The 10,545-nt window shown below is 38.7% G+C and overlaps 1 non-coding gene across 1 annotated transcript; it reads right to left on the minus strand.

The window, feature by feature from the left end:
• Positions 1 to 9,550: 9,550 nt before the first annotated feature.
• LOC114110993 (U6 spliceosomal RNA) lies at positions 9,551 to 9,657 on the minus strand. The gene has a single exon (XR_003587120.1). It is a non-coding gene; the product is annotated as a U6 spliceosomal RNA (small nuclear RNA).
• Positions 9,658 to 10,545: the final 888 nt, after the last annotated feature.

A 10,545-nucleotide genomic window follows, 5' to 3' on the forward strand; every position in this document is an offset into this window, starting at 1 on the left:
TATCCCATATACACTGCTTGACAAATTCCATCATCTCTCTCACTTGGATAAATACTCTTTCTTATAATAGCATGTGGGCCTCTTAGTAACTTGCTTGATAACTGCTGTCTATAGGGTAAATAGAAAACCTTGCAGATGAAAGTACTATATTCTTCCAATGGATGAATAAGTTTCTGAGAGTGGGCAAATGGCAGACTCATCTGTAACATGCAAGACAGTGCTATAAAGTGTAACCCAGAGTCTGGAGACAGATTTAGATCTAAATTTGGATTCCCCCACTTCGTTAAATCTGTTTCTTTATTTGGAAAATAACAATAACAACTAACTTAACCATAAAAATTTATTGCTGAAGGTACATTCAATTCTATATTGTATTATAAGTTACACACACTGAAGAACTGATGCTTTCATACTGTGGTGCTGGAAAAGACTCTTGAGAGTCCCTTGAACTACAAGGAGATCAAACCAGTCAATCCTAAAGGAAATCAACCCTGAATATTCATTAGAAGGACTGATGCTGAAGCCAATACCTTGGCCACCTGATGTGAACAGCCAACTCATTGGAAAAGACCCTGAAGCTGAGAAAGACTGAGGAGAAGGGGCTGCCAAAGGATGAGAAGGTTAGATGGCATCACCAGCTCAATGGACATGAGTGAACAAACCACGGGAGATAGTGGTGTGCTGCAAAGCATGGGGTCACAGAGTCGGAAACAACATAGCAACTGAACAACAACAATGCTGAAAGGATGCGCATACCCGGAGATAGAACTCTGTCTTAAGATACATATAACATTGCTAGGAAATAGCCATAATAGTTAAATCTAATTGAAAACAGAAAGTGTGAGGGAGTTATATATTCTGACAGGCAGGCAGGTTATATATTATGATATATATTGTAACAGGATCACAAGGTGATTAGGGAAAAAAAAAAATGACTCACAATTTTTTTTTTTTTAACCTGCAAGTCAGCATTTGAGAGCCCTGTGAGGAGATAGAAATACACAGTAGGTTGGCTAGATTCCTAGAGAAGAGCTCCAGACAGAAATATACATAAAAATAATACAGGTAGCATATCTGCAGAGCATTAATTATTAGATCATTTACTAAGACAAAACTAATTTATATATGCTACACAGCAATTTCATTATCAAAATAAAATACAACACAAGGAAGCCCACATATACTTTAATAGCAGGGACTTGGTGTAGTAGGGAAGAACAAATCTGCCTCCATATTAAATCTGTTTCTTTTATTTTAAACTCTACTTTCTGTTAAAGCAGAAATGTCAAAAACCTCAGATATGCAGATGACACCACCTTTATGGCAGAAAGCAAAGAAGAACTAAATAACCTCTTGATGAAGGTGAAAGAGGAGAGTGAAAAAGGTGGCTTAAAACTCAACATTGACAAAACTAAGATTATGGCATCTAGTCCCATCACTTCATGGCAGATAAATGGGGAAACAATGGAAACAGTCACAGATTTTATTTTCTTGGGCTCCAATATCACTGCAGGTGGTGACTGCAGCCATGAAATTAAAAGACACTTGCTCCTTGGAAGAAAAGCTGTGACAAACCTAGAAAGCATATTTAAAAAGTAGAAACATTACTTTGCCAAGAAAGTTCTATCTAGTCAAAGCTATGGTTTGCCCAGTAGTCATGTATGGATGTGAGAATTGGATCATAAAGAAAGCTGAGTACCGAAGAAGTGATGCTTTTGAACTGTGGTGTTGGAGAAGACTCTTGAGAGTCCCTTGGACTGCAAGGAGATCCAACAAGTCCATTCTAAAGGAAATTAGTCCTGGGTGTCCATTGGAAGGACTGATGTTGAAACTGAAACTCCAATACTTTGGCCACCTGATGCGAAGTCCTGACTCATTAAAAAAGACCCTGATGCTGTGAAAGATTGAAGGCAGGAGGAGGAGACAACAGAGGACAAAATGGTTGGATGGCATCACTGACTCGATGGACATGAGTTTTATCAAGTTTCGGGAGATGGGGAAGTACAGGGAAGCCCGGTGTGCTGCTGTCCTTGGGGTCAGAAATAGTCGGACATGACTGAGTGACCAAACAACTGCTTTCCGTTGCATTTGTTACAAGTTGCTTCCCAGGCTGCACTAATGATAAAGAACTTGCCATTGGTTTGATCCCAGAGTTGGGCAGATACCCTGGAGAAGTGCATGGCAACCCACTCAAGTATTCTTGCCTGGAGAATCCCCTGGACATAGATGCCTGTTGGGCTAGGGTTGCAAAGAGTTGGCCAGGACTGAAGCAACTTAGCATACAGCACAATCACTAAATGTTGCCTAAAGTTACATGCAAATATAATGGCCCTTCTCAAGGAACCCTGGTCACTCTCTGAATCTTAAACTAAAGTATCTTTGTTCAGTTTACAAGGAAACATCCTGGCCCTAGCCACCTGTGAATGGCTGCAGGAAAAAAGGAATTAACACACCCCTCAGCTGGTAAAGAATCTGCCTGCAATGCCAGAGACCTGGGTTCAATCCCTGGTTTGGGAAGATCCCCTGGAGAAGGGAAAAGCTACTCACTCCAGTATTCTGGTCTGGAGAATTCCATGGACTGTGTAGTTCATGGGGTCGCAAAAAGTCAGATATGACTAAGCGACTTTTACTTTCACTTTTCCAGAGTGTGGCAAAACCAGGAAATATTTGCAAAACTTATAGCTTTTTAAATTTTTCCTCCTCACTTCCTCCTATTTCTTTTTTTTTTTTAGTTTTTTATTTTTTAAATTTTAAAATCTTTAATTCTTACATGCATTCCCAAACATGAACCCCCCTCCCACCTCCCTCCCCATAACATCTTTCTGGGTCATCCCCATGCACCAGCCCCAAGCATGCTGCATCCTGTGTCAGACATAGACTGGCGATTCAATTCACATGATAGTATTTCTGTTCTATAAAAGAAACTAGCTACTAAACTCTGGTAAGATGGCTGTCTAGGACTCTAGAGAACCAGACCCCGGGCTTTCCAAATAAAAGTAATTATTCCTTGCTCCAACACCTGTCTCCTGATTTATTGGCCTGTACTGTGTTGAACAGAATGAGCTTGGACTCAGTAACACTGGAATAGAACTATTGTAAATCTGTCTATCACCTCAGTTCAAAGGTGTAGGCCCAGAATACCTAGGTGTCCTCCTGCCCATGTATGGACATAGACTGAGGCAAGACTGAGCCTGAAAACCATTCAGCCAAGTGGCTGCAAATTTAAGAAAAATAAAAAGAGGAGATCATACATTTCAGTCTGTGACTCTCTACAATTGGATTATCCATTCCAACTATATGGAGAAGGCAATGGCACCCCACTCCAGTACTCTTGCCTGGAAAATCACATGGATGGAGAAGCCTGTCAGGCTACAGTCCATGGGGTCGTTAAGACATGGCTGAGCGACTTCACTTTCACTTTTCACTTTCATGCATTAGAGAAGGAAATGGCAACCCGCTCCAGTATTCTTGCCTGGAAAATCCCATGGACGGGGGAGCCTGGTGGGCTGCTGTCTATGGGGTCGCACAGAGTCGGACATGACTGAAGTGACTTAGCAGCAGCAGCATTCCAACTATATGTATCTATTTCTAATTCCCTGTATAAATCCATAGATATGAATTTTCTCTTCTTCATCTATTCATTTCTTACTTTCACATCAAGGCCCAACTTAACCTGAATCTTGTCTATGAAACCTAATATGTCACTGCACTTTGATTTCTCCCTACCAAGATTTCTCTTGTGACATTTCATTGTATTGGTATAATATTTATATTCTTCATATGTGTTGATAATCTTCTCATCTTATAATTTCATTCATAGTAATGTACATGTTCATTATATTAGTTGAAAAAATACAGCAGAGGGAATAAATGATAAATAAAATAAGTGTGTTTTAATTTAACCCCTTCCCTCTTATCCTACTTATTCTATGAGGGTTTATAATTATGATCATCTTTGCTTAGAAGATGCTTTTAGAAATATGTTATAAGAAATTAATAAGTAACATATATTCATCTGCCCTTTAAAATTTGAAGTATCTATCTATTTGTCTGCCATGTATCTATCTACTTATCTATCTAAGTGCGAGGGGAGCCATAAGGTGTGGTAAAAAAGAGAAAGTAAGAGTTTTAGAGTTAGATTAGAATGTAGGTCCAAATCAGCATGTAACAATGTGTGCTAACAGTTGTGTGATACCAACATAATTCCTGACCTATAAATTAAGAGCAACTGTTTTATAGAAAATTAAATTCAGTCTTATAAATAAAACATGCTGTACTCCATGGGGTTGCAAAGAATCATGCATGACTGAGTGGCTGAACAACAACAAAACACCTTTAAAAATAATAAGTGCTCACAAATATTAGTTGCAAACTCTGCTTTGTTTTTCTCTTGTAACCTTTCTTGACAATTCATGTAATATACGTAGATTTTACCCATGATACAGTTAAAAAATCAACTGGTATGAGCCAAGCAATGGAACAGTGACAGACTTTATTTTGTGGGGCTCCAAAATCACTGTAGACGGTGACTGCAGCCATGAAATTAAAAGACGCTTGCTCCTTGGAAGAAACGGTATGACCACCTAGACAGCATATTAAAAAGCAGAGACATTACATTGCCAACAAAGGTCCATCTAGCCAAAGCTTTGGTTTTTGCAGTAGTCATGTATGAATGTGAAAGTTGGACTATAAAGAAAGCTGAGCGTTGAAGAATTGATGCTTTTGAACTGTGGTGTTGGAGAAGACTCTTGAGAGTCCTTTGGACTGCAAGGAGATCCAACCAGTCCATCCTAAAGGAAATCAGTCCTGAATATTCATTGGAAGGAATGATGCTGAAGCTGAAACTCCAATACTCTGGCCACCTGATGTGAAGAACTGACTCACTAGAAAAGACCCTGATGCTGGGAAAGATTGAAGGCAGGAGGAGAAGGGGACGACAGAGAATGAGATAGTTGAATGGCATCACTGACCCAATAGACATGAGTTTGAATAGACTCTGGGTGATGGACAGGGAGGCCTGGCATGCCACAATCCCTGGGGTCACACAGAGTCAGACACGACTGAGCGAATGAACTGAACTCATGAGCCAAGCAGTGTCCATTAAACAAATATAGATCATTTTTGATCTGCTCTGTGTCTGCAATCTCTTTAATCATCAATTAATTCCAAAAGAGCATGAAAACTCTTCTTTGGCCAGAATTTCTTAAAAAACAGACATTTACTGTAAAACTGAAAAAGAGAATATGCCTTACATATAATGTTGTTGATAGATATTTAGCCTTCTGAATATCCAAGTTCATGTATTCTCAGTGTCATTTTATTGATCTTACCTTTTTATTTAGTAAAATGCTTTCTTCAGCCCAATTAATGTTTATGATCAGACTTAACATAGAATACTTCATTAAATTTAAATTAAATGTTTAGTAATGTGTGTTTAGAACAGTGTTGTTGTTAATTGTTTATCCAGATACCATGTCATTATATCTAGTGCTGGCTCAGGATTGTCCACCATACTGAAAAATGCAGCTGGGCTGGGTGGGTGTTTTCATTTGGACGATGGAAAGGGAATGGTGATTCAAAATGCTAATGATATGGAATCAGTTCTGGCTCAGCAGAAGCATTCTCTCATGATGAAGTTTTTGATGACTGTGTTACAAAGTAACTAAATATTCCCAACTATCTATTTGGACTTAAATTTCTTAATACAAAACAAAGTACTATTATCATCTATTCCTATTCAATTTCCTTTTTTCTTCCTGTTTCAATAACTGACATAACATTCAGGGTGATACTGCAAAATATGTATTCCCTTGATTAAATTCACTAGCTTCTTACTATTTCAAGGATATCCAATGTCTGTACCAACTACTATCCTCTTTAAACATGGTGGCTCAGACAGTAAAGAATCTGCCTACAATGTGGGGGAGGCAGGTTCGATCTCTGGGTCAGGAAGTTTCCCTTTAGAAGGGAATAGCTACCCAGTCCAGTATTCTTGCCCAGAGAACTTCATCAACAGGGGTGTTTTATCAACATGGGCAGGCTACAGCACATGGGGTCACAAAGAGTCTGCATGACTGAGCAACTAACACTTGTACTCCATTAATTTTGAATTTCCCATTTATATTTCCTTTCACTTATCCTGCTCCACTGCATTAAAACTTTTTGACATGATATTCTCTGTTTCACTTCCTATTTTATCTGACTAAACCCTAACTTTAGTTCTTACTTTTAAGGTAATTTATTCTAAACAGTCTTGACCTATCCCAGTTGAAGATATTAGGTTTTTATATTATGAACTTTGGCAATACTTCATAATCCCTTTATCACAGATCATTATACTCAAATATTAGTTGTATTTGTTTTTTACTAAATTATAAATGTAGTCTTGGAAAAAGAAAAGGCTGATCCTAGTGTTTCATATAAAATATAGGTTCCAATAAATAATAGAGACTATGATCCAGCCAAAATGGCATAGACTTACCTCTCCCTGCTTCTCTTTGCTAAGTATACTCATCAACCCTGGGCAATAGACAAAGATAAATTCTGATAGGTGAAAAAAAGGCATATTGGTTAGGAACACCAGTACTGGGAGAAGAAAAACATAGCACAGAGTTTCTTACAATTCCCCACTCAATACGAAAATCTGACTGAGTTTGGCATTTCCTAACTCCCAAACTATCAACAGAAGGCAGTCCAAGTAGATTCCCCTCCCATTTCCCACCAAGATCAAACAGGAATCCAATTGACAACATCAGGCAAGCAAGGAAGAATTGGCAAGTAAGATCAACTGGAGAGCATGCTAACAACATACTACTAGAAGAAATGTTCTTTTTCTCCCACTGGACCAGACACTTCCCTCATGCACCTAGAGATCCTGCATGGTTCAACAGTACCCACAAGAGGGATTTGATACAACAATGCCCTGACCAGAAGTGCTCTTTGTTCCATGGACTGGAGATTATTTTCCCTCAGCTAGAAGCACTAGATAGCCCAGCTAGTGAAGAGTATCCCATTTCCTCAAGTAGCAGCAACAGGAAACCGTAACTTCCACTAGCATGAGATAAACCAAACAGACCAAATAGTATCTCAAAGGCAGAAAATGAAATCATCAGTGAAACAACAGCCCACAAAATTGGCTAGAATCTATATGGAAAATTAAAACAAAGTGATCACCTGCCAAAAAATTATTCAATAGGACCAAGAGTTTCTTACAATAATAGCTCAAAAGTCTAGACCACCACCACAACAAAAATTCACCCATCTTTATAAGAATCAAGACAATAAAAACTTGAGTGAGAAAAGGTAATTAGCTCAAGACACCACCAAAATGTTGGAATTATCTAATAAGGATTTTAAGGCATCCAACTCAAACTTTCAATAGGCAATTACAAATTTTCTTAAAATGAATTAAAAACAGAAAAGTTAAGCAAAGAAGCAACACTATTAAAAAGAAGTGAAATGTGACTGAAAACTAAAATAACAAAAATTAGAAATTTGATAGATGAGCTCAAGAGTAGACTGAAGAAAACTTATAGGGAAAATATCAAGAGAATTCACCTAATCTCAATAACAGAGAGGAGAAAGTAGGAAAGGAGGATGAGGGACAAAGAAAGGAGGAAGTGAGGGAGAGGAAGGGAAGAAAGAACCCAACTCAGGGAAATGAAAGTAAAAGTCACACATTCATGTCTGACTCTTCGTGATCCCACGGCCTATTTAGTCCATGGAATTCTCCAGGCCAGAATATTGGAGTGGACAGCCATTCCCTTCTCCAGGGGATCTTCCCAACCCAGGGATCGAACCCAGGTATCCCACATTGCAGCCAGATTCTTTTTTTTTTTAATTTAATTTATTTTTATTTTTATTTTTTTTATTTTTTTTTATTTATTTTTTAAATTTTAAAATCTTTAATTCTTACATGCGTTCCCAAACATGAAACCCCCTCCCACCTCCCTCCCCACAACATCTCTCTGGGTCATCCCCATGCACCAGCCCCAGGCATGCTGCACCCTGCGTCAGACATAGACTGGCGATTCAATTCTTACATGATAGTATACATGTTAGAATGTCATTCTCCCAAATCACCCCACCCTCTCCCTCTCCCTCTGAGTCCAAAAGTCCGTTATACACATCTGTGTCTTTTTTCCTGTCTTGCATACAGGGTCGTCATTGCCATCTTCCTAAATTCCATATATATGTGTTAGTATACTGTATTGGTGTTTTTCTTTCTGGCTTACTTCACTCTGTATAATTGGCTCCAGTTTCATCCATCTCATCAGAACTGATTCAAATGAATTCTTTTTAATGGCTGAGTAATACTCCATTGTGTATATGTACCACAGCTTTCTTATCCATTCATCTGCTGATGGACATCTAGGTTGTTTCCATGTCCTGGCTATTATAAACAGTGCTGCGATGAACATTGGGGTACATGTGTCTCTTTCAATTCTGGTCTCCTCGGTGTGTATGCCCAGCAGTGGGATTGCTGGGTCATAAGGTAGTTCTATTTGCAATTTTATAAGGAATCTCCACACTGTTCTCCATAGTGGCTGTACTAGTTTGCATTCCCACCAACAGTGTAGTTCCCTTTTCTCCACACCCTCTCCAGCATTTATTGCTTGCAGATTTTTGGATCGCAGCCATTCTGACTGGTGTGAAGTGGTACCTCATTGTGGTTTTGATTTGCATTTCTCTAATAATGAGTGATGTTGAGCATCTTTTCATGTGTTTCTTAGCCATCCATATGTCTTCTTTGGAGAAATGTCTATTTAGTTCTTTGGCCCATTTTTTTATTGGGTCGTTTATTTTTCTGGAATTGAGCTGCAGAAGTTGCTTGTATATTTTTGAGATTAGTTGTTTGTCAGTTGCTTCATTTGCTATTATTTTCTCCCATTCAGAAGACTGTCTTTTCACCTTGCTTATATTTTCCTTTGTTGTGCAGAAGCTTTTAATTTTAATTAGATCCCATTTGTTTATTTTTGCTTTTATTTCCAGAATTCTGGGAGGTGGATCATAGAGGATCCTGCTGTGATTTATGTCTGAGAGTGTTTTGCCTATGTTCTCCTCTAGGAGTTTTATAGTTTCTGACCTTACATTTAGATCTTTAATCCATTTTGAGTTTATTTTTGTGTGCGGTGTTAGAAAGTGATCTAGTTTCATTCTTTTACAAGTGGTTGACCAGTTTTCCCAGCACCACTTGTTAAAGAGATTGTCTTTACTCCATTGTATATTCTTGCCTCCTTTGTCGAAGATAAGGTGTCCATATGTGTGTGGATTTATATCTGGGCTTTCTATTTTGTTCCATTGATCTATATGTCTGTCTTTGTGCCAGTACCATACTGTCTTGATGACTGTGGCTTTGTAGTAGAGCCTGAAGTCAGGCAAGTTGATTCCTCCAGTTCCATTCTTCTTTCTCAAGATTGCTTTGGCTATTCGAGGTTTTTTGTATTTCCATACAAATCTTGAAATTATTTGTTCTAGTTCTGTGAAAAATGTGGCTGGTAGCTTGATAGGGATTGCATTGAATTTGTAAATCGCTTTGGGTAGTATACTCAAAAATATGGAACGCTTCACGAATTTGCATGTCATCCTTGCGCAGGGGCCATGCTAATCTTCTCTGTATTGTTCCAATTTTAGTATATGTGCTGCCGAAGCGAGCACTGCAGCCAGATTCTTTACCAGCTGAACCACCAGGGAAGCCCAAGGGAATTGTAGGTCAAGGCAATGGTACCCTACTCCAGTACTCTTGCCTGGAAAATCCCATGGATGGAGGAGCCTGGTAGGCTGCAGTTCATGGGGTCGCCAAGAGTCGGACACGACTGAGCGACTTCACTTTCACTTTTCACTTTTCATGCATTGGAGAAGGAAACGGCAGCCCACTCCAGTGTTCTTGCCTGGAGAATCCCAGGGATGGAGCCTGGAGGGCTGCCGTCTATGGGGTTGCACAGAGTTGGGCATGACTAAAGTGACTTAGCAGTTAGCAATAAAAGATAAAACATTTGTAGAATCAGAGTTTAAAAGTGCCAGGAGAACAGCAGTGGGGCTGAAAGAATAGTCAAAGAATTAATAGTTTAAAACTCACTAAATTTGGCAAAAATCATGAACTCACAAATCAAGGAAATTGGGTAAATACCAGTAAGGGTAAATCCAAAGAAATGCATGCTAAACTATATTATAATTTAACTTATGAGTACTAATATGAAGGAAAACCTTGAAAAGAGCCAAAGAGAAATTAAACATTACCTCTAAGGAAATACTGACTTAAATGAAAATTGAATTTCTTGACACTGTTTCCAATGTTTCCCCGTCTATTTCCCATGAACATTCAGAAAACAAAGATCATGGCATCTGGTCCCATCACTTCATGGGAAATAGATGGGGAAACAGTGGAAACGGTGTCAGACTTTATTTTGGGGGCTCCAAAATCACTGCAGATGGTGACTGCAGCCATGAAATTAAAAGATGCTTACTCCTTCAAAGGAAAGTTATGACCAACCTAGATAGTATATTCAAAAGCAGAGACATTACTTTGTCAAGAAAGGTCCGTCT

This window comes from Ovis aries, chromosome 1 (genome assembly GCF_016772045.2).
Source record: "Ovis aries strain OAR_USU_Benz2616 breed Rambouillet chromosome 1, ARS-UI_Ramb_v3.0, whole genome shotgun sequence".
Lineage (NCBI taxonomy): Eukaryota > Metazoa > Chordata > Mammalia > Artiodactyla > Bovidae > Ovis > Ovis aries.